Source organism: Panthera tigris, chromosome B1, assembly GCF_018350195.1.
Source record: "Panthera tigris isolate Pti1 chromosome B1, P.tigris_Pti1_mat1.1, whole genome shotgun sequence".
NCBI classification, from domain to species: domain Eukaryota; kingdom Metazoa; phylum Chordata; class Mammalia; order Carnivora; family Felidae; genus Panthera; species Panthera tigris.
In genome coordinates, this window is record NC_056663.1 from 166,580,189 (window position 1) to 166,608,126 (window position 27,938).

The 27,938-nt window shown below is 35.6% G+C and overlaps 1 long non-coding RNA gene across 1 annotated transcript in view; it reads right to left on the reverse strand.

The window, feature by feature from the left end:
• The window catches only part of LOC122237745, a 75,879-nt gene extending 66,385 nt beyond the window's left edge, over positions 1-9,494 (reverse strand). Inside the window, exon 1 of the long non-coding RNA XR_006216371.1 lies at positions 9,423-9,494. This is a non-coding gene — a long non-coding RNA (uncharacterized LOC122237745). The remainder of the gene's footprint in view (positions 1-9,422) is intronic.
• Between the last annotated feature and the right edge of the window lie 18,444 nt (positions 9,495-27,938).

Below are 27,938 nucleotides of genomic sequence, written 5' to 3' on the forward strand. Positions count from 1 at the left end.
GATTCTTAACTGTTAACCACTAGATAATCCTGAGCAAATTTCTCAATCCTTAGAATTGCTTCTGAAACTTGCTTGGTTATATCTAAGTACTCACCATTAACCATTTCTCCTTCTGTAAAGCAATAGTGCAGGTTCCCTACTGATGAACTATGGACTAAATGTTTATGTCTCTCCCCAAATTCATATGTTGAAGCCCTAATCTGGATGAGGTTCCCATGATGTGATTAATACATGTATAAGAAGCAACAGAAATCTGATTTTATTTTTTAAGTAGAGTCTGTAGACAATACTGTCAGACAACCAAAACAGCTACCCTTTATTTTTCCCAAAATATCTCCTTCATCTTATTTAAGATTTATTTAGGCAAATATGTACCTGCCTCAAATAAGCAGGTCAACTTTTAATTATTAGAGGCGCACATTATTCCCACCCACACTAATGTTGCTATATGAAAATCTATTCTATCCAGTAGGGAATGGACATATTTTTCAAAGGAAATCTTTATAAAAAGTATCTATGCAACTGTGGCACCTATCTTTTATCTGAAGAAAAATTCAGAAGATATAACAATTCTATCTTTTTTTGGGTATGCGTGGAAGAAAATGCAAGCAATGATTCTCAACTAATACCCTATTACAACATTCACTTATTGAAAATGACACAGTAAACACTTTCTATATGTCAGGAAGTACACTACAGGCAGAGGTCAGGTTATTGATACACAACGTTAAATGTAAGTGATGTTTTACCACGCAGAGCAATGGAAGGATTCAATTGTTGTTTGTGGAAAATAGAGTATGTCACTTTTGTTTCATCTAAAGAGCCCATGTGTTATGTTTAAAAATAAATAAATAAAATGCATCATTGGCAAACCCTTCGGCACTGCTAACGCTGGGAAAAAAAAGTAAAAGAAAAAGCAGCAGCTAAAAGAAATGGAGCATAAAGTGAAGAAAGATCTTTGGAAATTTCAGTTCACAAAAAGTTTTCATGGTATGTAATTTATTCATGGCTCCTGCTGGATTTAGTTAATAGCATCTGCCTATTTTCTTGGTTGTGGTAGTCATGTCCTAAAATGTCTCAGTTCATATCCCAAGACAGGAGACCTTGCTGAGCAACTACAAAGTTATCCCTCCAAAACAACATTCTGTTCACCGAGCGGCTATGAAACAGGCAGGCAGATGTGTCTGAGGCTAGCAAACTTCAGGGACTGCTTTTCTATTGCTGAAATTCACTAGGCTCTTGAGATTCATTGCAATGTTCCTCATCTACTCAATTTCCTTCATTTTAAGTCTTTGTTTATTTAGAATACATGTGAAAAGGAAAGCCAGAACAATTATTTGATTGCTATATAAAGAGAGAAAAAGATTCACACAATGTATAATAGGAAAAACTCAACACCCACTTATATTTTGTGAACTTATTATATATTAAGTGTTTAAAACAGTATATACTGTAATGATGCTGAGGCACTCTGGAAACATTATATCTATACTAACTATATAAATAGTTTATTTGTATAACATTTTTGAAGGGTTTCCAGGGTCATGATTTTATTTAGTCCTTGCAGCAACCCTAGTGAAACAACTCAAGTTCTTACTGAATTTGCAGTAAGAGGTATTTTTATTCATAATTTTTAGCAGAAATAATAAAATCTCAGTAATATACTTAGTTGGTAGATAGTGAGCCTGAACTGAACCCAAGTTGCTTAAATTCAGTCTTGTCTTCTATTACATTACAAACTGGACTCTTGCAACATGATATAACCATGAGCAAAAACTGGAGAAGGTGGGTGAGCCACGTAATCTAGAAGTCTCTCGTTAACTGATCTCAGGTATGTCAATTGTGTCCACTGTGTAGATGATCTATGAGCTAGCAGGGCCACTCAGATAGGAAATGGGAGCCCTAGCTATAAAGTAGTAGAAAGCTACCTGACACAATCTTGAAGGTTCTGTGTAAAGTGAGCAAACGTCATTGACGCCACATGGTGCCTATAGAAACCATGTCCTAGATCACTCAATAAGAGTTCTGAACAAAATATGCTCACTCATCCCAAATGAGAACCATCGTTGGAATTTATTATTGAATATGGTTAGCAAAGATAAATCACTCAGAGCAGACTGTGCACAGAATGTTTAGAAGACCAAAGGTTAAAAAAAAAATACTAAGGAGCAGTGCAGGAAGCATCTGCCCCATCACACATGATACCTAGAGAGCACCTGTCTGTAGTCAGTAGGAAGGTGTCTTCCTCACTCATAGAAGGCCTGGGCATCAAAAACAGACATGTAGGGACAGATAGGCCAACTCAATAGGCTTTTAGGGATGGTTATAGTCTTGGAGTCCAATACTCAGGATCAGATTATAAAGTAGGAACTGGGGAGAACCGAGACTTTTATCAAATTAAAAAAAAAAAAAAACTGGCTTAGTAACTACCTAGCACTAGGAGTTTATTTCTTTAGGCTTTAAACCAATTCAGAAATCTTCTAACTACAGCTCTTTTTATGGTTGCAACAATACTCACATTACATTCACAACTTTAGTGGCTTTACTCTTATTTTAGAATAAAAATGTACAATTACTAAAATGTCAACGTTGGTATTTATATTAGAGGAAAAGGACTCCAAAATATATAGTGACTCAATCATAATGTAAGTTTCGTTTTTGCTCACATTAACCAACCAAAAAGTGTTCCTGGTCAACATTCTTTTTACCCATTAATTTGGGCTCCTTCCATTTAAAACTTCTGTTTTCTCCAGGGCCCCACTAATGTTTGCATTTAACCAGTGAAGAGGAAAGAAAGTAAAGAGAAGGTATATTAGTTTCATAAAAGTCTTGAGCTGGAAATGCATACATCTCTTCTACTCATAATCTTATAGCTAGAAGCTAGTCACATGGCCACACCTCACAATAAATGAGATTGGGAAATATTACCTGTGTTCCCAGTGAGAGACAAAGACTGTGGATTTAGGTACATATGTAGAAATTTTTGCCAAAGTATTTTTTTACAGTTACACATATGGATGGCCAGTGATCTCTAAAAGTTGTAGTAGCAACGACAAAAGGTTGGAGTACATCTAAAACAAGGGACACCCGAACAAGCTTGAAGTGTAATATAGTAAGTACCAACCAATTCAACAGAGCTAAGCAGTATGCTAATGCCTAAAAAACAGCCATAGCCTGAACTTTTATCTATTCTAATATATAAATATTTGTCCCTGTTCCCTTGTATGCTGTTTCAACATCTACAGATAGAAACATTTATGGATAAATTTTCTCCCAGTCACATACATGACACCTTTCTCTAATGTGATATAAGGAATAAAGACATCACAGCTTGAATAGTGGAAAGATGTACATCTAGAAATTACCTGGAACTATGCAGTTTTCCAGAATTAATAGACCGACACTGATGTCATAATTTGTCAAGAGTCAAAAAGAAAGGAAGATTTAAATGACACCCACCAAGGACACACATCTCCAAATGGCAGGCAGGGTAGTGAGGTGGAGAAGGAAAGCTACATGTTCAGGACAGTTCCTCTTACCATCTATGATAATTCTGTACCCATCGAGGTTGATATGGTATTTGGATGGAGCTAAATGTGAGGTTGTTAAAGTAAGTAGGATTTAATCTCTATAAAATTACAACTTTGAAGTAAATTTGATTTGCATATGACATTGTCATGATATTAGCAAACATCTGAAGGTCAGTAACATTTACTAAAATTCTGCAAGGCAACTGATCTTGATCTTTTCAAGGGCTTCAAAGCTGGAAACGGCAAAGTATCAATAAGACACAAAATTTCAAAAATCCAGGGGTGAAATGCATGTGGTTTAAGCAGAGAATGGAAAATCAGGGGGTAAGAGCCTGCTGAGAATGTCAGCCTCCCATTGCAATTACACACATTTGATCACTGGTCTCTAGGATGTACATCTCTCCAGTCAGGAAGGCTAGCCCAATACTCATAGCCAGAGAAACAACCCATCCCAAATTTAGAAATCTCACTTTCAACACAAAAAAGGGTATGAAAGAGATTGGGTCATTAACAATACAAAGTTCTTTATATGTACCCCTATTTCCTATTAAGGCTATACCCCTATTAAGACTATGATAAACAACATAAAGGTAAGTTATTTTCATTTTAACATTCCCCTACTTCATCTTCGAATATAAAGTATATATGTTAAAAGTAAGAAATTTGGGGGCACCTGAGTGGCTCAATCAATTAAGCATATAACTCTTCATTTCAGCTCAGGTCATGATTTCACAGTTCATGAGATCAAGCCCCATGTCTGTGCTGACAGCACAGAGCCTGTTTGGGTTTGTCTCCCTCTCTGCCCCTCCCTCTTTCACACACTCTCAAAAATAAACTTTTTTTTTTAAGTAAGAAATTTTATGTCTGTTGCAGGGCATTAGACAATATAACTAGGGTGGTGGACAGAGGTGATTGGACATTATATCATTCCTGGAAAACAGAGACACCTTGAGGTGTCCTCTTTGAACCATTTGAGTTAGATTCAATAGTTAAGTTTATCAATGTGAGTTATTTTTTTCAGATTTATCTCACCTTAATTTTTGTGTAGACTTTTCTAGACAGTTTTAGAGAAATTGGACTTTTGCCTGGGTTACTCTCAGAAAATGTTTATATATATATTATATATATATAATATATATATATAATATATATATAGGAGTATATGGAGTATACTGGAGTATATAGGCTCAAACAGTTATGTAATTGGAATATAGATCATTTCATTCTAAAATATTCAAAAGAGGCGCACGTGGGTGGTTCAACTCATGATCCCAGGGTTCTCAAATTGAGCCCCATGTCAGGATCTGTGCTGAGCGTGGAGCCTGATGAAGATTCTCCTTCTCTTGGGGGGCCTGGGTGGTTCAGTCTGTTGCGTGTCTGACTTTGGTTCAAGTCATGATCTCACGGTTCACAGGTTCAAGCCCCACATTGGGCTCTGTGCTGACAGCTCAGAGCCTGGAGCCTGCTTCAGATTCTGTCTCTGTCTCTTTCTGCCCCTCCCCCACTCATGCTCTGTCTCTGTCTCTCAAAAATAAACATTAAAGGGGCGCCTGGGTGGCTCAGTCGGTTAAGCGCCGACTTCAGCTCAGGTCACGATCTCGCGGTCTGTGAGTTCGAGCCCCGCATGGGGCTCTGGGCTGATGGCTCTGAGCCTGGAGCCTGCTTCCGGTTCTGTGTCTCCCTCTCTCTCTGCCCCTCCCCGTTCATGCTCTGTCTCTCTCTGTCTCATAAATAAACGTTAAAATTTTTTTTTAATTAAAAAAAAATAAACATTAAAAAAGATTTAATAAAAGATTCTCCCTTTCTCTCAAAAATAAAAAAAAAGTAAATACATACATAGAAAATAAAATACTCAAAAGAAGAAAAGAGGCAAAGTATCAATCTAATAAAATTGTATTTAACAACACAACTGAACTTTTGCTATATTTAAAAAAGTAATATTAAAAAATATTCTGCTTTTTTCAAAATATTTCTCTAATTTTTCTTTAATTTTTATTTTTACTTTCCTAGAATATCTACTCACATGTAAAGCATGTAAGTGAAAATCCCAAGATTTTGACATTACAGAATTGTAATATTTTAATAAAATTCATTGCTGCAAAACAATTGAGATTTCTACATTCTTTAGTAAATAGTGAGCTTAATATTCTGAAATGTCATTTTCATTCTTCATGTTTTAGGGCATTAAGTGTATACAGAGCTGTGTTGTGTGAGTTTGATGGACATTACAGATAATTGCATTATGGACAATATCTTCAGCCTTTTTATTTACATTATGTAAAACAAATATTATAATTTTTTTATCTACTTTTTGTAGCATAATTCTAGACCAAAGCAATAAAAATGTTACTTGCTTTTTGATTATTTAATCTTCTCTAAAATCCTTAGGCTATATGAAGGGAAGTATAAATTATTTAAATGTAAGTAAGGAGAATTTGTTAACTAAAATATAAATTCAAGATGGTAAAATAGCAAGCCTTATAAGCAGATATTGATTGATAAATAACAAAAATACAAAATGTCAATATGTTAAAAACTTGGCTTAAATAGAAGCTGAAAAAACAAACAAAAAACCTTGGTTTTAAATTTTAAGCCAATTTCCATTTGGCTTAAATAGCATTTTATTGGTGAAAAATAAACTCTTGACTCTTAGAGATATTTTTATCATGTAGTAAAAACATCAGTGCTTGAATAAAAGCTTGCATTAATACTGTAACATTTTTCTTCTTGACTTTCAACTCATTGGAGCATGAACATCCTTTTGGCTATATAATTGGGTTTTTGTATGAAAAACAAAGTTTTTGAACTGGCACTAGCATACAAATTTAATTAAAGACACAGTTCCTGTAATGATCAGAACATCTGTGTCATGGCCAAATAGTTCTTACTGCTTACATTTCTAAGACCTTTATTGAGAATTGACATAAGCTTCATTTAGCTCCTGATATTGGGCAGCTATTTGCAATTTCTAAATCTACTGAAGCAATTTGGTGACTGCCTACACAGAGTCCATGTAAAGTTAATTATAACAAGTAACTAGAAATTTTAAAAGTCTATTTTAACAAGTTAGAGATAATGAAAATAAATTCAAGACAGAGAAAATTTAGTTAAAATAAACTTCTTTAGAGAAGCTGTACATACTTAAAACCCAATGTCCCTTAAAATTATTACTGGAGACCCATAAGGTTTTATATTAAGATTATTTCTTCCTTCTTTCACCTTTATAATAGAAGAGGGAGAGAGAGAGAAGAAAAAGGTGTTAACATGTGAATATAGACAAGAACATCTATTTGATAAATGGAACACATTCTTATACTCCCACAAAAAAATTAAGTAACAGTTAAACTTTTTGGGGGGGAAAAATGTAATGTAGGATTTGCTTTGGAGGAGAAAAAAAAGGTGTGTTTAGAGGAGGGACATAGAAAGACAGTCACCAAACTTCTAAGGAGAGAAATCAGCTAAAGAACCAGGTATAATCTTATATACTCCGTATTTTGAAGTTTTTGCAATGCCTGTAAATTCTGCTTTCAGTTTTAAAATGATACTTTCAATAGATAGTAGATAAAAGCAGACATCTTTAGAAATAATAAAACCTAAAAAGGCAGTAATTAAATGGGTAACTGAGAAAGTGTAAGGACATATAAGTATGACACATGTCTATCAACATCACTGAACCATGACCTAAACAACTGGAGTGTAAAATACTTGGCCAAGCGCTAAAACACAAGTCATGTGTCCTCACAGCAACTAAGGAAGAGGGAACAAAGCATAAAATAATATTTATCCATCTAGCACTATCCAATTCATAGAGACACCATAGAAAATAATTTGGTAAACAACCTGAAATAAAAGAACTTGAAAAATCCAAAACCTATTTCTGAAAATATTGACACCATGTGTCTTTTTCTCTCCCACTGTAGTATAAATTTTATTAGGGCACAAATTCCTATCTGCTTTCTTCTTTGACATATTCTTAGCCCAGAAAAGAGTGCCTGATACTAAGAAGATGAACAAATGAATGAATGAACAAATGAATGAATTGGATACATACTTGTGGCACAAAAAGCTCATTTGTCCTTACGGTGGCCAGGATGAAGTATTTCTCTATCTGTTCTTGATCTGATGCCATGCCCAAAGAACTTGCCATCAGTGAGCCTTTCTCCCGAGCAAAAAGTGGTATTTATGGTCACTGGAAAGTTATATCCTCCATCACTACTTATATAGTTGTCATATTATTCAATTACTGAATAATTCAAAATATGTCCTTTCTAACCCCAGGGAAGCATCCCGGGTGTTGGTATTTGACCACTCCCCGCACGTCAGCAAAGCCAAGATTTCTAAGCTAGAACCTCACTGAGGAGGAAGAGCTATGATAATCAGAGAATTTAAAGAGCTCATGTGAACTGATTGTTGTGGAAAACCCTGGAATTTGTTTATTTCACATTCTGTATCCAAATGAAATACGATAAACATACTATAAGTACTATAAATAGGCAAAGGTCTTGCAAGTCCTCAAATACACCAGGTTCACCTTGCCTCAAGGCTCCACATTTACTGTTTCCCCAGCCTGGAATACTTTGCTGTGCCCCCAGAGTTTCAATAGTTCACATCCTTGCTTTCTCCAAACGATAATCCTGTTAAGTCTTGTTCCAATTTAACCTGCTCATTGAAGATTTCCCTTGACATCCTCCTTATTAAAGAAACACCACATACTCTCTCCCTATTCAAATTGCCCTGTCATATTTTTCTCCACAGGTATAATCACCATATAATATACTTTATATTTTCATTATTTATTTTGTTTATTGTCTACCTCCCCCACTAGAATGTTGTTTTCATGAGGGCTGGGATTCTTGTCTACTTTGTACTTCGCCGTATCCCTAGTATCTAGGAGAAATACCTAGCACAGAGCAAGCACTCAGCAATATTACTGAATGAATGAATGAGTGAATGAATAAGGGTTGTCCCATAAGATCCTGATTGTCCTAAAATACAATAACTGCATCCCTTGTCTAGATTTGTAAAGACAAGCCCAAAGCCCTGGACTACAGAAAGACCTACTGAAGTTACTGTCACTTTGTGAAGCATCTCTGGGATGCCAGTAGCCTTATGTGAATGTTTCTCAGTTTCTTAACTGTATCAAATTATATGGTACTTAACTGGTTCCTACATGTTTAAGTTTCTTTTATTACTTTTAAATTTTTTATGTTTATTTATTTTTGAGAGAGAGGCACATAGTGAGTGGGGGAAGGCCAGAGAGGGAGGGAAACACAGAATCTGAAGTAGGCTCCAGGTTCTGAGCTGTCAGCACAGAGCCCAACATGGGGCTCGAACTCATGAACTGCAAGATCATGACCTGAGCCAAAGTCGGAGGCTTAACCAACTGAGCTATGCAGGCGGCCCCTGTTTAAGTTGCTTTTAAAATGTTAGTTTGCTGTTAGTCTTGATAAGTAATGAGAATATGGGTACATTTCTTAATGTTGTGAATACATATTTCCATATATGTAAAATGTGATATAGGAAGTGTTTTTGAAGCTCAAATAATATAGACAAAAATATATCTGAATTACCATAAAATGTATCATTTGATATAGTTATTTTAACACATTTATTGGAGTGAATTTTCATAAATTCTATTCAAATAGTTCTCACATGCAATCTTCCATTCATTAAGTATTTATTGCATACTTTCTACATATCAAAATATCCTAGGGATAGAGCACTGAAGAAAATGAATATTCCATGACCTTTTAAGGTTTACATTCTAGTGTGTATATATGGGAAATGAGGAGACAGACAAGAAGAAAACATCTACCATATGTATTTGTTTTCTATTGCTGCTATAACAAATGATCACAAATGTAGTGGCTGAAAACAACACCAATTCATTACCTTATCATTCTTATGGTTAAAATTTCAACACTGATCTCCCAAGGCTAAGACCAAGGTGTTAGCTGAGCTTCATTCCTTTCTAGAAGTTCTAGGAATCAGTTTCCTTGTCTTTCCCTACTTCTAGAACCTTCTCACATGGAACCCTTCCTCAATCTTCAAAGCCAACAATGTTCTGATCATCTTTTCATAGTCCTATCTCCTTCTGACTACAGCAAAGAAAGGTTCTCTTTGCTCTTAAGGACCCATGGTATTAGACAGTGTTTACTCAATCCAACATAATCTCCCCAACTCAAGGTCCTTAATGTAATCACATCTGCAAAGTCCCTTTTGCCATGTAAGGTAACATGTCCTCAGATTGTGAGGATTAGGACATGGACATCTCTAGGGACATGATTCCACCAACCTCACCTCATCAGCAAATGAAGAGGCTATGAAGAAAAACAAAGCAAAGTGGAAGTAGCTTGAGAACAATGGGGCCATATTGGTTTTTTTTGTTTTGTTTTTCCTCTCTCTGTCTCTCTCATGGGATCATCTGAAATGCCAGACTAGCACTTTTGATTTATTTTAAATTTATTTTAAATATAACAGAAAATATGATAAAACTTTATCAAAATCTCAAGTATAGACTTGTGGCAATCAGTGCCTATAGCTCCATCACCTACCTTTAGCTAAAACCTGTACCTTTTCCTGTAGACTCGCCACGGTGACCATTCTACAATGGAACTCCAACACATTTTTGTCATCTTCAGGTCATCACCACCTTTTCATCACAAAGCAGTCTCCTGCACACTTAGGGAGCAATCTGCTGTGGTGGCCACCTGCCAGAAAAACCAAGTCTCTGCAATACTTACCGGCCATTTATTCAGATCTTCAAAATACAGCAACAAACCCTTTCCAAATCAGCATGAGGCATTGGAAAAACTCCTTAATTACTGTTGCTAGGCATTACCATGTTTCTCCCTTTTTCCTTCATTGTTTGCTCTCTTATTTAGAATATCGTCATGTGTCTTTGGTTTCTAATGATCTTTCACCCCTTAACCCAAGCACTCTACAGTTTTGCTCTCTAATATAGTCAACCTGTTTTACACTATTAATAGCTAGAGTTATATTATATCACATATGACTGGTCACCATTAGGGAATTAGGAGGTATCACCAATGTAATTCCCAAGATAGCTGAAGCTTAATTCCTCATGTACCTAATGTTTTTAATCAATAATTTAATTTAAAAAGTATAAAATGAAGTACATATTTTCTGTAAATAGAAAATATTGAAAATACTTACCTTTTTCTTGAATTAAGAACATTATTGCAACCATTAATTACCACATTATGCTGTAATGGAATGGGGCTCCCCCCCTTCTCTATAGTTTAACTTATTTGCTGATAGGTTATTACCTACTGAATTTTATAATCTGATTTCTAATCTGGCATCTGAATGAATATACAAATATATCAAATCGTTTGAAAGCCCCAAGAAAATAAACAGAAAAACAGCCTTAGAGCTCTCATACATAGTGTATGAACTTGAATGTACCTAGCTTTCTACTGTGAAAAGTGGAGTTTTATTATTTCATATTAGTTTTCTTATTAAAATGTAGCTTCCTAGCTTCTACATTTACTCCTCTTGCAGCATTAACCTGAACTGGTTATTTTGTTATTGGAATGCATACTATGTGAATAAATGAACTCACCCACACTGCTGCTTTCCTACAGGGATACAAAAATAGTCTCTGCCCAGAAGAAAAGCTCCCTCTACCAAAAATGGAGTTAGTGGTCATGGGGTGGAGGGACTAAGGAATTGGCAGATTTGGGAAAGAACTGAAGAGCACAGACCATGTGACCATGTGATAAGGACCAGTATGGAAAAACTAAACTGAATTTAACTGATCCTACATTCTAAATGTTTGGATCAGTCTCCCTAAATTGTTTAATCATTTCAAGATCAATTACAGAAATAATGGCAATTTAGAAGTTAAATTTTAAAAACAATTTCAAAGGAAAAATGGCAAGTGACATGAAACTTCCTTCAAACCTTTGCAATACAATGTGCCAAGTTGGCAACATGATTTACAAGGTGTTAAGTGAGCTGTGGGATGTTGAAGTTCTGTAAACTACTCCGTCTAGGTGTTGTCTTATCCCTGGCCCATGTACCACTTAGCCCCACTTTCTGGAATGCTTCTTACTTCCCTTTACTCAATAACCAGCATAAGCCCCACTCGCGTTTGCCCTAGTGTATTTTTTCTAAGAAACCTCACTGATTCATCACCCTGCTCTTATCACAATATGATTGTCCAGCCATTTGTCTGTATTCCCTTCTGGAATGTGAGCCCCATAAGGGCAGGCATAGTATCATTTCTTTGTTGTTATAGAATGAGTAAGCAGTCACTCAGCAACTGGCACCCACTGTATTCTCAAACACAGTTTTTGACAAAATGAACAGTGTGATAAATGTCTATTCTCTTACTCAAAATTGGACTTGGCCTTAAGATGAGCTACAGACCTCTCAGCGAGAAAAGGAGATTTTTTGAAAGCTGTGGTATCTGTTTTGAGAAGTCTCTCTGACCATGTTTCCAAGATTTTTATTCCTATCATAATTTCCAATGTCAAGAAAAATCTTGAGACTTTGAAATGAGTAAAACAGGAGCTTTTTTATCATCTTTGAGCTACTTTATAGATTTTTACATATTTTATATACATAAAATACATATTTACAGAATTTTATATATTAAATATATATAATATATAAAAACATATAAAATATATTTACATACTTTAGTTGAGCTATCTAAATAATTTTTTAATGCATTCAACATTCCTGATGGCCTAGAATGTGTGTGTTATTTAAGTTCCTTTGAACTGAGGGTCTGGTTCAAGATAGCAATGTAGGAAGACCTTGAACTCATCTCCTCCATAGACACATCAAATTTTACCTATTTATATAAGAACAATTCCTCCCAAAGAACTGAGGGCTAACTGAACAGCTACCAAACAACCAAAGATGGAGAACACTGCAAGAACAGCAACACACAGACACAGTAACCAAGAGAACCCCCAATCCTCAATGCTGAGAATGTCAGGGATGGAGGTGAGGGACCGGGAATGGATCCTTCTCTCCTTGGGCACAGAAAAAAAGCCATGGTTTAAAAGAGCAACTAGCATGGGGCACCTGGGTGGCTCAGTCAGTTAAGCTTCCGACTTTGGCTCGGGTCATAATCTCCTGGTTCCTGAGTTTGAGCCCTGCGTCGGGATCTGTGCTGACAGCTAGGAGCCTGGAGCCTGCTTCGGATTCTGTCTCCCTCTTTCTCTGCCCCTCCCCCACTCATTCTCTCCCTCCCTCCCTCCCTCTCTCTCTCTCAAACATAAATTTTTTTCATTGCCTTAAAAAATAAATAAATAAATAAATAAATAAATAAATAAATAAATGCGAGTGGCATATAAAAGAGACAACACTAGTAACTGCCAGGCATTAGAGGAGCTGTGGGAAAGTTCTCCAGGTCAGAGGGCCTGGAGAATTACGTGGTTTACTTTCCTACCCCACCTTAAAAAGCCTAGGTTGCCGCAGGGTCTGGACACTATGTAATGGGTGAGTCCTGTCATCTTAGTGAGCTCATGACTTCAGTGAGCTCATGTCCACAAGCCCACGCCAGCCTTACTTGTTCTGGGGCACAGAAAAAGAAGCCAGGATTTAAAAGGGCCAAGGAGCTGTAGGAACATTCTCTCCCAGCCACTGAAAAGCCCAAATAGGAACAGGGTCTAGGTGCCATAAGGGGCAGGTTCTGACGCCACAAATAGTGGGTTGCAGTATCATAACTGGTGGGTAGGACAGTTACAGAACGCTTGCAACCTCAGCAAGGCCAGGGTCCACAATGCCACCAGGCCTCTCCGTACTGGGACACGGAAGTAAAGCTGCAGTTTAAAAGGGATGGGAAACTGCTGAACACTCTGCCCCTCTTCACCTTAAAAGTCCAAATGGGAAGAGGGTCTGGACACTTAAGGGGCAGGTCCAGGAGTCGTAACTGGTGGGTCCAGTTATCACAGGGAGCTTACAACCTCATCAAGCCCAGTAGCCTCAAGCATGGTGGGGCACAGGAAAAACAAAAACAAAAACAAAAACAAAAAATAATGGTTTAAAATGGCTGAAAAACTGTACAGTTTTCTCTCCACCCTCCACCTTAAAAGCCCAGAAGGGAGCAGAGTCGGTTCACAGTGAACATGTGACCTCAGCAAGCCCCAGATCCATAAGCCCATCTCAGCAACAATATGCTACTAGGGCATGGAAAACAAGCCATGGTTTTGTGGGTTTCTTTTGCTTTTATTTTTATTACTTTTTAAAAAGTAAATTCTTATATTCCACTTAGTTAACGTGCAGTGTAGTATTAGTTTCAGGTGTACAATATAGTGATTTAATACTTCCATACAATACCTGATGCTCATCACAACAAGTGCACTGCGAGCCTGTAACTTGGTTCCCCCCTCTTTTTTCCATTTGCTCATTTGTTTTGTTTCTTAAATTCCACATATGAGTGAAATCCTATGCTGTTTGTCTTTCTCTAACTTATTTTGCTTGGCGTTATACTCTCTAGCTCCAAACATGTCATTGTAAAAGGCAAGATTTCATTCTTTATAGCTGAGTAATATTCCATCATTATACACACACACACACACACACACACACACACATATCACCTATTCTTTATTCGTCAGTGAATGGACACTAGGGCTTTTCCATAATTTGGCTAATGTAGATAGTGCTGCTGTAAACATCAGCGTGCACGTATCCCTTTAAAATAGTATTTTTGTATTCTTTGGGTAAACACATAATAGTGCAATTGTTGCATCATAGGGTGGTTCTATTTTTAACTTTCTGAGGAACCTCCATGCTGTTTTCTACAGTAGCTGCAACAGTTTACATTGTCACCAACAGTGTAAGAGGGTTCCACTTTTTCTACATCCTTGTCAATACCTGTTGCTTTTTGTGGTCTTGATTTTAGCAATTCTGACAGGTGTAAGGTGATATCACATTGTAGTTTTGATTTGTATTTCCCCAATCAGGGATGTTGAACATCTTTTCATGTGTTTGTTGGCCATCTGTATATCTTCTTTGGAAAAATGTATATTCATGTCTTCTGCCCATTTTTTAAATTGAATTATTCATTATTCAAGTGTTGAGTTTTATAAGTTCTTTATATATTTTGGATACTAACCCTTTCTCAGATATGTCATTTGCAAATATCTTCTCCCATTCTGTAGCTTGCCTTTTAGTTTTGTTGATTGTTTCCTTTGTTGTGCAAAAGCTTTTTATCTTGATGAGGTCCCAATAGGTCATTTTTGCTCTTGTCTCCCTAACCTCAGGAGACATAGAAAGAAGTTGCTACAGTAGGTGTCAGAGAGGTTACTGCTGACTTTCTCCAGGATATTTATGGTTTCAGGTCTCACATTTAGGTCTTTAACCCATTTTGAATTTATTTTTGTGAATGGTGTAAGAAAGTCATCCAGTTTATTCTTCTGCATGTTGCAGTCCAATTTTCCCAACACCATTTGTTGTAAAGACTGTCTTTTTCTCATTGGATATTCTTTCCTGATTTGTCAAAGATGAATAGCTCATATAGTTGTTTGTTCATTTCTGGGTTTTCTATCCTATTCTATTAATCTGTATGTCTACTTTTGTGCCAGTACCACACCGTTTGATCACTATAGTTTTGTAATATAACTTGAAGTCCAGAATTATGATGCGTCCAGCTTAGCTTTGCTTTTTCAATATTGCTCTGGCTATTTGGGGTCTTTTGTGGTTCACAGAAATTTAAGGATTGCTTGCTCTATCTCCGTGAAAAGTGCTGGTGGTATTGTAATAGTGATTGCATTAAATGTGTATATTATTTGGGTTGGTATAGATATTTTAGCAATATTTGTTCCAGTCCATGAGCAAGGAATATTTTTTCCATTTCTTTGTCTCATTTCTTTCATCAGTTTCTTTCATCAATGATTTATAGTTTTTGGAGTATAGGCCTTTCACCTCTTTGGTTAGGTTTATTCCTAGGTAATTTGATTATTTTTGGAGCGATTTTAAATAGGATTTATTCCTTGATTTCTCTTTCTGCTGTTTCATTATTGGTATATAGACATACATATTTCTGGACATTGATTTTGTCCCCTGAGACTTTACTGAATTCATTTTTCAGTTCTAGCAATTTTTGGTGAAGTCTTTTGGGTTTTCTTTACAGAGTATCATGTCATCTGCAAATAGTGAAAGTTTTACTTCTCTGCTGATTCAGATGGCTTTTATTTCTTTTTGTTGTCTCATTGTTGCAGCTGAGACTTCTAGTACTGTGTTAAATAATGCTATTTGGTATTTCCTTCATTTCCTACTTTTTAGAATACTTTGAGGAGAATGTATATTAACTCTTCTTTAAATGTTTGGTAAAATTTGTCTGTGAAGCCATCTGACCCTGGACTCTTGTTTGTTGGGACTTTTTTGATTACTGATTCAATTTCTTTGTGGTTATTGGCCTGTTCAAGTTTTCCATTTCTTCTTGTTTCAGTTTTGGTGTTTATATGTTTCCAGGAATTTGCCCATTTCTTCCAGATTGTCCAATTTGTTGGCATATAGCTTTTCATAATATTCTCTTATAATTGTATTTCTGTGGTGTTGGTTCTTATTTCTGCTCTCTCATTTGTGATTTCATTTATTTGGATCTTTTGTCTTTTCTTTTTGATAAGTTTGGCTAGAGGTTTATTGATTTTATTAATTTTTTCAAAGAACAAACTCCTGGATTCATTGATCTGTTTTAGTGTGTGGTTTTGTTTGTTTGTTGCTGTTGTTTTAGTTTCTGTATATTTAATTCTGCTCTAATATTTATATTAGGTTTAGTTTTAGTTTGTTGTTTTTTTCCTGGCTTCTTTAGGTGTAAGGTTAAAGATTAGGTTGTTTGATATTTTTCTTGCTTCTTGAGTAGGTCTGTATTGCTATATGCATCCCTCTTAGGACTGCTTTTGCAACGTCCTGAAGGTTTTTTACCATTATATTTTCATTTTCATTGGCTTCCATGTTTTTTTTCCATATCTTCTTTGATTTCCTGATTGGCCCACTTATTGCTTAGTAGCATATAGTTTAACCTCCATATATTTGTGACTTTTCCAGATTTCTTCTTGTGGTTGACTTCTAGTTTCATAGTTTTGTGGTCAGAAAAGGTACACGGTAGGATTTTAATCTTTTTGTATTTGTTGAGGCCTGTTTTGTGACCTAGTATGTGATCTATTCTGGAGAATGTTCTATGTGTACTTGTGAAGAATCTGTATTCTTCTGTTTAGGATGCAATGTTCTGAATATATCTGTTAAGTCCATCTGTTCCACTATGTCATTCAAAGCCATTGTTTCCTTAGTGATTTTTCTGTTTAGAGGATCTCTCCATTGATGTAAGAGCAGTGTTGAAGTCCCCTACTATTATTGTGTTATTATCAGTTAGTTCCTTTATGTATGTTAATTGTTTTAGATATTTGAGTGCTCACATGTTGGGTGCATAAATATTCACAATTGTTAGATCTTCTTGTTGGATTCCCCCCTTTATGATTATGTAATTCCCTTCATCTCTTGTTACAGTCTTTGTTTGAAAGTCTGGTTTGTCCAATATAAGCATTGCTACTCCAGCTTTCTTCTGACATCCATTTGCATGAAAAAAATATTTCTTTACCTCCTCACTTTCAATTTAAAGGTGACTTTAGATCTAAAATGAGACTCTTGTAGGCAGTATATAGATGGGTCTGTTTTTTTAATCCATTCTGACACTCAATGTCTTTTGGCTGGAGCATTTAGTCCATTTATATCTGATGTAATTATTGACAGATACATATTCACTGCCATATCATCACTTGTTTTGTTGTTGTTTCTGGAGATCTTCTTTGATACTTTCCTTCTAAGGTCAAGAACAGGACAAGAGGCCCACTCTCACCATTTTTATTCAACATAGGACTGGAAGTCCTAGCCACAGCAATAAGACAAGAAAAAGTTATGAGAGGCAACCATACTGGCAAAGAAGTTTAATTGTAATTATTTGCAGATGACAAGATACTATACATAGAAAAATCCTCAAGACTCAAAAAACTGTTAAAGGTGATAAATTCAGTAACATTGAAAGAGACAAAATTAATACTCAGAAATAAGTAGCAATTCTTATACTAACAACCAAATTGCAGAAAGAGAATTTTAAAAACAATACCACTTACAACTTCACCAAAAAAATAAAATATCTAGGAATAAATTTAACCAAATAGGTGAAAGACCTATACTCTGAAAACTATAAGACACTGATGAAAGAAACTGAAGATTACCCAAAGAAATGGAAAGATATTCTATACTCATGGAATGGAGAAATTAATATTGTAAAAATGCCCATATTACCCGAGCAAATACAGATTCAAAGCAATCCCTATCAAAATACCAATAGCATTTTTCACAAATCTAGAATGCTAAAATTTATAGGGAATCACAGAAGACCTTGGAGGTCTCACAATTCCATATTTCAAGGTACACTACAAAGTCATAGTAATCAAAATAACATGGTATTGACACAAAAATAGACACATGAATCAATGAAAACAGAATACAAACCCAGAAATAAACCCATATTTATAGGGTCAATTAATCTATAACAAAGAAGCAAGAATATACAATGGAAGAAAAGAAAGTATTTTCAATAAATGATGTTGGGAAAATCGGACAGCTATATGTAAAAAAAAATGAAATTGGACTACTTTCTAATCTGATACATAAAAATAAAGTCAAAATAGATTAAAGACCTAAACATGAGACCTGAAACCATAAAAATCCTAGAAGAGAACATAGGCAGTAATGTCTCTGACATTGGCCATAGCGATATTTCTGGGTATTTTTCCTAAGGCAAGGGAAACAAAAGCAATAATAAACTATTGGGATTATATCAAAATAAAAACCTTTTGCAAAACAAAGGAAATAATCAAGAAAACAAAAAGAGAACCTACTGAATGAGAGGAGATATTTGCAAATGATGTCTCAGAAAAGGTTTATATCCAAAATAATAAAGAACTTATACAACTCAACACCAAAGGGGTACCTGGGAGGCTCAGTCAGGTAAGTGACTGACTCTTGATTTCAGCCCAGGTCATGATCTCACAGTCATGAGATTAAGCCCCACATTGGGTTCCACACTGAATGTGCAGCCTGCTTAAGATTCTCTCTCTCACTCTGCCTCTGCCCCTTTCCCACTCACACTCACTATCAAAAAAAAATTAAGTTTAAATTTAAATTAATTAATTAATAAGAAAACACTACAAAAAACAGATAATCTGACCAATAAATGGGAAGAGGAACTGATTAGACATTTTTTCCAATGAAGATTGGAAACAAACACATGCAAAGATGCTCAACATGACTCATCATCAGGGAAATGCAAATCAAAGCCACAATGAGATGTCACCTCACACCTGTCAGAATGGCTAAAATCAAGAGGATATGAAACAAGTGCTGGTGAGGATGTAGAGAAAAAGGAACTCTCATAAACTGTTGGTGAGAATGTACATTGGTGCAGCCATCGTGGAAGTTCCTCAAAAAATTAAAAATATAAATATCATAAGATCTAATAGTTCCACTATTGGATATTTACCCAGGGAAAATGAAAACACTAACTTGAAAAGACATATGTATCCCTATGTTTATTGCCGCATTATTTACAAGAGCCAACACATGGAAGTAACCCTAGTGTCCATCAATAACAAAAATATAAAGAAGATGTAGTGTGTATATATATACATATATACACACACACACACACAATAGACTATTACACACCCATGAAAAGGATGGTGACATTTGAGACAACATGAATGGACCTAAAGGGTCTAGGTGAAATAAGTCAGACGAAGAAAGATAAATACCATATGATTCCACTCATAAATAGAATCATAAATAAATACACAGAATCAGAACTATAAATACAGAAAAGTGATGGTTTCCAGAGGGGACAGAGATGGGGGGTTGGGCAAAATGAGTGAAGGGAAGAGGGAGATACAGGCCTTCAATTATGAAATAAGTAAGTCATGGGAATAAAAAGAAGAGTCTAAGGAATAGTCAATGACATTGTAATAGCAATATAACAAGACAGATGATAGCTACACTTGTGAACATAATGTATAAACATGTATAATTATATAAATCAGTAAGTTTTACACCTGAAACTAATGTAATATTATGTGACAGTGATAACACACACACACACACACACACACACACACACACACACACACACAAATTCCTTTGAATTACTAAGTCTGTCATTAATAAACTTGGCATACTTATTTTATATTTATATGAGCTTGATGATTTTATTATTTAAAAACTTATCCCCTCTTTTCCCCAAAGATTTATAATAAAACTTCCATATTTTATGACTGGAAGTTTTTATATACAAACTGCAATAACCATTTTGATGGTTTTGATGGTTCTCTTTTAAAAGTGTCTTTTAACATCTGTAAAGAAATAAACTTTTAACTCTAAGAAAATCTATTCAACTTCAACCAACTCATAGGCCACAAAATTATAAATGTATCATAAAACAACTTTTTATGGGTGTCACATAATGCTGATAAAAAAGAAAACAAAACAAAAATAAACAAAACACAACCATGAAACTGACAAGACAAGCCTCTCCTTTCATTCTCGGCTTATTCCTCATAGCAGTGACATAATCACCTTCCTTAACAGACACCACCAGGTGAGGCACACGTTTCTTAGTGACAAAAATGGTATTTAATGTTTCATCTTTTAATGTTTGTTTATTTATTTTGAGAGAGAGAGAGAGAGAGAGAGAGAGAGAGACAAAGCATGAGCACAGGAGGGACAGAGAGAGAGGGAGAGAGAGAATCCTAAGCAGGCTCCTCACTCAGGATGATGAGATCACGACCTGCACCAAAATCAAGAGTTGGATGCTTAACCAACTGATCCACCCAGGCGCCCCTAATGTTTCATTTTTAAAAGGAACATTAATAACACAGTTTCATAAAAATAAATGAAAGTGAAGATGTATGGCAACATCAGTTTACAACTTCCTTCTGTTTAATATTACTGCATATATTATTTGAATACACTTTCCAACTGATTTCAACTGGTCACTTCCTATTCAAGAACCTCCTTGTCCTTGCCAAGATCACAGCGGTAATCTCTGATCTGGCCTCCCTAGCTGTCTGTTCATCATGCTTTGCAATCCAGCCGGGGAGAGATCACTTCATTTGACTTAGCAGTTTCTACATTTTCTTGTAATTCCTGACCTTTTTTTTTTTTTCTCTGCCATTAGAAAACACAATTTGGCCATGTTAATACCGTATTTAAAATGTTCAAGTGACCGCTCCCGTCACTATGCCCAACTTACCTTATATCCTACATATTCTGTTTACATGGGTCTATTTGCAGCTCTCTCAAGTTTTCATAAACTCTGTATTTACTCTGCAACACCTCACATTCTTTCCTGTTCTGAGTAATTCCAACTCAACTTCTTTGTGAAATCTCCCATGATAACTGTCTGATATAGATCCATTTTCTGACTTTCCAAAGAGGTGTATGTATATGTGGCCCCTCACTATTTCATAAACTTGAAGAACTAGGGTTGGGTTTATTTCTAATATTCTGATCCATTTACCTGGATACTACTAACAAAATAACAACTTAAAAATTCTTATGAATGTGCTTTTAGTAAATGTGAACTTTTTAGGCAGCAAAATTAAAGTCTCCAGTTGTGGCCATCCAAACACAAGAACACTGAATAAACACTTTAGGGTGTTTTGGGGAAATAAACACAAACAATGTCAGAAGTAGAAAATGGGGAAAATAGTGGTCTTATTCTTCTAAACATTTTATTATCCTGGGTGGAAATTTGGGGAAACTATGCCAAATCACTAAAATTGTATTATATCCAAGAAATATTTAATTCTTACCATCTATCAGATATTCAGGGTTCAAGGATCATTAAGATACCTCCCTGTAATTTTCCTTCAAAAATACTAAATTGAACCATGTGAAACTGCCATTTTAGCAAGTTAAAAATACTTGAGGGCTGACAATTTCATATGGTTCATCAAGCCAATATTACAGAAAATAGGTTCAGAACTTAAAATATCAGAAGTAGAATGAGTCTAGTCCTTGAATAGAATAAGAAGAGCATTAAGAACAGAGAAAAGGAAAAACAATCCTAATTTAGGGTGGGAATTGGGAAAAGCCACAAATAAGCAGAAGGACTCAAGTTAGATCATGAAGCATTGGCACCATTTCAACATGAAAATTTTGGAAAAGGCATTTCAGTTACAGGGTACATTTGAACTCTTCTTTTTTTAAATGAAAACTGGCAAGTCTCACTAAGGCTGTTGTGGATGAGAGAATGGAAATATATTTAAAATAGCATAACTAAAGAAAGCTGTATCATTTACCATACAGCCTCACAAAAAGTCAAAGAAACAAAGTACACCTGGGTCTGATGGGAACTGGAACTATGAATTGAAATAGAGGCTTCTCTCTCCACATCTTGTGTATCTATTGTTCCAGTGTAACCATTTCCTGGGTTCAAATCCCAGCTTAACATCTCTATAGCTGTGTGATCTGAGTAAGGTAAGCCATTTACTTTCTTTCTGTCTCTCTTTCCTCATATTAAAAATACAGGGAGGAGGCGTGGGTTAGCTGGTTAAGCATTGACTCTTCATTTCAGCTCAGGTCATGATCTAGGGGTTCGTGAGTTTGAGCCCCAGTGTTGGGCTCTGTGCTGAAGCCTGCTTGGGATTCTCTCTCTCTGCCCCTCCCTTGCTTGTGTTCTCTCTTTCTCTCTCTCTCTCTCAAAATAAATAAACATGAAATAAATATTTTAAAAAAGTATTGCAGATGATTGTAACTTTGGGACTAGTTCAGGATGGCTTATGAAGTGTGTAAAAATGAGTACACAAATTAATGCCCAATTCTGACTATAACTATACTGGTAAGGAATTTCGATTTCATCCCAAAGGTAATAGGGAAGCTTCAAAGACTTTAAGTGTTTTAAGAATACAACTTTTAAAGAATGTGGAGATAGAAATAAATGGTGCAGAGATAGAAGGATATGACTAGGAAGAACACAGGATATGAATCTAATGTGTGATTTGACCACACAGTCTGCATAGGTAAGTCAGAAATCATGGGGGAACCAAGTTCTATCTCTTCATTTCTGTATAAACATGGGTTACCCATAAGTGAGTCTCAAAGATATTCCTCATATCTAAAAGGTTATGTGTCCACTTCACCTGGGTTACTATAAAGATCAAATTGGACCACATCAATAAGAAACCCATTTATATGATCTATACTTTACATACATACATATGGAATTTTAAGACTCTAAAGTATAACTTAAAGACATTTATTAATACCATGTATTATGTAAAACTGGCTTCCCAATAACATCAGTTCCCAAGGATAGTGTTCTGTACTGTATTCAAATGTAGTAGTACCCCAACCATCACTTGTATTTCTACACTTAAAACTTAGATCCAGGAGACTTGTTGCACAAGTACCAGCTGAAAACACATGTTCCCACTTTTCAACAAAACTTTTCACTTTCTCTCTTCCATCATTGTAGTAGTAAATTTAGATTCTCAAAAATACAGATGATTGAGCCTGGCAGTGTAAAAAGAAATATTTAACAGAAAGAGTTCCATGTGATTGGTCTGCTGTGACTGTTAAATAAATTAATTTATAAATATTCAGAGTTCAGCTTTTGAGAAATCCAAAATATGCCCTATTACATGTAGGATTTCTCCTCTTTCTGCACATCTTTAAACTCCTCAAATAGGACTGGCTGTAAACTCACGTTAAAAAACATTCTAGTGACAATATTAAGTCACTCCATTTAGTTCTATTATTGAGTTTTCATGTCCTCATTTCATTCTTTCCATTCTTTGGCATTTTCTTGAAGATAGTACCTCCAAGATGAGCATCTTTTTTTTCACATTTTTTTCTCCTCTGTCAACATCATTCTAAAACAAATTGTTTTAGAAAATATAAGCATTAAAACAAAACAAAACAAAACAAAACATTTCCTGGGGTGCCTGGGTGGTTCAGTCGGTTGAATGACCAACTTCAGCTCAGGTTATGATTTCCTGGTTTGTGGGATTAAGCCCCATGTTAGGCTTTGTGCTGTCTGCCCAAACCTTCTTTGGATTCTCTGTCTCCGTCTCTCTCTGCCCCTCCCCTGCTTGTGCATGTGCATGTTCTCTCTCTCTCTCTCTCTCTCTCTCTCTCTCTCTCTCCTCTCTCTAAAATAAACATTTTTTTAAATTTTCTAATATTATCTTTCTAAAAATTAAATCAACTCTAGTATGTGTTTGCTCTAATATTTTATAAAAGATTTGATTACTGGAAGTCAGTGTTCAGGCAACCCACTGTTGATATTTAAATCAAGATAAGGCTGGAAAAGTCTAGTTGGTTTGAAAATATTGGAAAGAATAACTTACTCTTTCAGAGTAAGTGCACCCGTCCCCTAGCTGCTGTGATTGTTGGATACTAATGAAACAGAGATGCTTGCTTCACTAGAAAATGCCCCCAGATAGCAGTCTCAGAATGGGAATAATGCTTCACCTGTTACTCTCAAGGTGACATATAGCAAATGTCTGAGTGACAAGTTACAGATGGCTGGCCATCTTTCCTCAAGGGAAAATAACTTGCCCCTCTGTAGGGGCAGTTTATGATTCAGAAAAATCCTTGTGGGTCAAGCCAAGGTTGCACTTCACATGAGGCAATATCTTCTTATTGCCTTCTCCTCATCTGTCGTGCTTGGCTTCTTTCACATGTAAGCCTTTCGTGAAGAGCACAGCGCCAGTCAATTTCATGCACAAAATCCCTGTCTCAGGCTCTGCTTTGAGGGAACTCAACCTGACTCTTCACTCACAGGATACCTAAAAGATATCTCCTTAACATGTAAAGAAGATACCAAAGGTATATAAGAATTTATATTTCATTTGAAAATTCCTGAAAGTAATAGGCCTTTGTTAAAATTTCATTCAATAATTATTTATGGAACTATATAAAGTACAGAGTTCTTAAAAGTAAAATCTCCATTAATAATGCCCATTATTTATCTGTTCCTAGATTCACCCCACAGAAAAATGGTAAGAAAAAGTTATTTCAATGTTTATCTTATACAGAAATGGAACAAGCATGAATTTATTATTCATGGAACCCCTATGAGACCTCAGCCTCACCATAATGCAAGTGATCTTAAAGGATTAGTAGTAATTTGGGGCCATGCAGCTATTATAAAATTCTGAGTTCAAATTAAAATTTTACTACAATGATTTAATGCATCTTCAGGTCAGGAGAATAGCGTAGTCAGACTTAAAAGTTATTCTTTTTATCAAGTCAATACTACCATTCTCCCTAATCCTGAATATTTGACAACAGTTGATAAACCATGGTTTCCAATCCTTAACTCATAAATGCATTTTGTCTAGTGTTTTAAGACTTTGAGATTCCCTGAAAACAACAGAAAAGCTTTATGGTTTTCTCCCTGAAAAAAAAAATGTTTCTTTGATAAGTTTAATAAATAAGTGGTTTTAACACATTCACTTTTGAACCCATTGCAGAATCTTTATTTTTCTGTCTCAAGAAGACACTCACAACCTAGAGGGTACCTTGAGGTTAGTGACCCAGTTAAAAGTGGCCACAAACCATGTTCTTTGCTAAAGAGTTGAAATAAGTGGAAATATTTAATCTAGGGGAAAAAATAACCTGAACATGAATAATAATAATATTAATAATTATCACTATTATTATTATGTAACACATACTGCTTATATCCAATCTGTTTTTGATTCTATGCTTCTTTGATGCATAGAATCTAAAATTAATATAGCCATTTTGGTGATATATATACACATATGTACACATACATATGTACATTCACTCATTTAATTCCTAAATTACCCCATATGGTAAATATTATCCTTATTACTTGTTACTTTATTATTTTTGTTATTTTACAAAGAACTTACAAACTAAGGTATACAGCTAAGGAGTGGAAGAATTTGAACTAAGACACTCTGGTTCAGAGTATCTTTTACATTGCTCTGTCTTTCATATTAAAGCTGTTTAAAATAGCTGAAGTTCTGTCATGTCAAAAGCATAGTAGATTTTAATAAGAGAACAGCTTATGCCAGCTCATTTTAGTTCTTTAACTAAACAGAACCCAAAGAGGAACAGTGACCTATAGGGGCCAGCCTGTTTTTTGACTGAGAAAGCAGATCAGTAATTTAGGGCAAGGTTGATCAACCTTCACGCAATTGACATTTGGGACTGGATAATTCTTTGTTGTTGAGGCCCCTGTGCACTTCAGGACATTTAGCAAAATCTCTGGCCTCTAGCCCCTATATGCCAGTAGCAACTCTTCAGTTGTGATAACCAAAAATAACATCTTCTGCAGGTCAAAAATCACCCTGGGCTGAGGACAAGGACAGAGATTTTTTTCCCTCTATACAGGAGAAAAATTACCAGAATAGACGATTTGAGGTCAAAGCAAAAGACTACAAAAGACAAAAACATATTGAAAAGGGAGAGGCAGTATGTAGCCAGCAACCCAATAAGTAAAAAGTACCAACTATAACTGATACACCCCAGAAGCAAAAAAAAAAAAAAAAAAAGTTTTGAAAGGAAAGGCACTATCTCCAATTCCAATGTCTCATTTCCCTCTTCCAGTTATCTCCATCTAAGAATGACAATGACCCAGACTATTTTTCCAGCTTATTAAGGTATAATTCACAAATTAAAATTACATATACTTAGGGTATATAGTGTGATGATTTAATAATATACATGTACACTGTGAAAACTCCAAACAACTTTCAAGAGTGGAACCTGTCACAAAAAATAAAGGTTCTGAATGCCATATACCCATTTATAGAGCAAAATGAGGCTTATCGCACCATCTCCCTCATTCTCCACCAAAGACAGCAGATACATAAAAGTGCTGCTTCTCCATGCTGTGGGCATGACAGGTATCATTAGTTGATGGCAGAGCTGTCTTGCCAAGCTTAGATACAGCCTCAGATTCCCCCTCAACACTGTATTCAAAGTAGAATCAATCACTAATCAGAGTTGACATGTGAGATAAAATCGATTTTTCATACCTGTTATAGAGGCTGTATTTCCCTGAACAGACTAAGACAAAAATAGCCATTTTGGCAATCACAGAAAACTACTAACTCACAGTGAGTATCTTTTTACAAAATATACAAAACACTCTTTCATCTATGTTGCTAAGAAGTTGTACTGGGCATTATGGAATCTTATCTCACCAGAGAAGCTGTGTTTACTTGCATTTAAACCGATTGAGACATTTGAATCAAGTTCCCATGCAATAGATTTCAGTTTCATTTCTAGCCTCAAATTATCTACAAATGTGATTAGAATTTTTTTATCTCTTCATCAAATAACAAAAGTTTTCAATGCAACAGATTCTTGTTGCTCCAGAAACCTCACAATTTTATAGTTACTCACCTTCAGATACTATTGATTCTATATGTAATCAACAACCATCTGCTGAGAGGAACTCTTACCAGTTTTTCAAATGATTATGAACTATCCAAGTATAGCGGCCAGCCTATCATTTGATATCATAAATCCTTGTCAAAAGCTTCACTGATGTCTAGATATATTGTGTCTGCTACATTTCCCTAATCTACTCTCAACAACAGAAGAAAGGTTAATATAACATGACTCATTTTTAATGAGTATTTTCTAATGAATCTAGTGCTTTACTTCTTCTCATGGCTCAAACTGTAAGTTTATAATCCAAAGAGGAATCATGGTGTAAAAGTATGTCAAAAGGGATCTCCCAGCCCCTGAAATCTAAATAAAATGTCTCTGAAATTCCATTCTAAACCTTGCACAAGAACCCACCCCTACCCCCGCTTACTCTCTTTGGATTTCTGGGGAGCTAACATCACTGGGAGATCCCTCTGATTTCTGGGTTTATGCGTCAATATCATCAGTTTATGAAGTATCCAGCCATCTCATAAAGACTAACATAAATTAGAAATTGAGGATTCCAAGAACTTCCTGTTGAAATGACCCATGACCTCCTTAACACCAGCGGTTTCTTAGATCACATCACCCAACAGTGTACTCCTATTGTGGTACTACAAAATCCTTTGGAATTATCATCTCCCTCCTATATTCTCCACCTCCCTCTTCCTCTTCCCTCTTCCTTCACAGAAAGAATTTTTTCTCTCTCTCAAATAAACTGTAACTATTTGCTTTGGCTCTTGCCCTCGACATATCCATTATCTTCTATAAAAGCATTTTTTAAATGTAAAAATAGAAATACCAAGAAGAGGAAAATGTGAATAAAATAAACTTGATGTCAATAAAAAGCAATGCAAGTCCAGTGACATACAGCTGACACCCTGCTTCAGTGTTAGGATGCTAACAGGAACCGACTGGGACCACAGTGAGCTGAAAAGGGCATGTCCAGTCTAA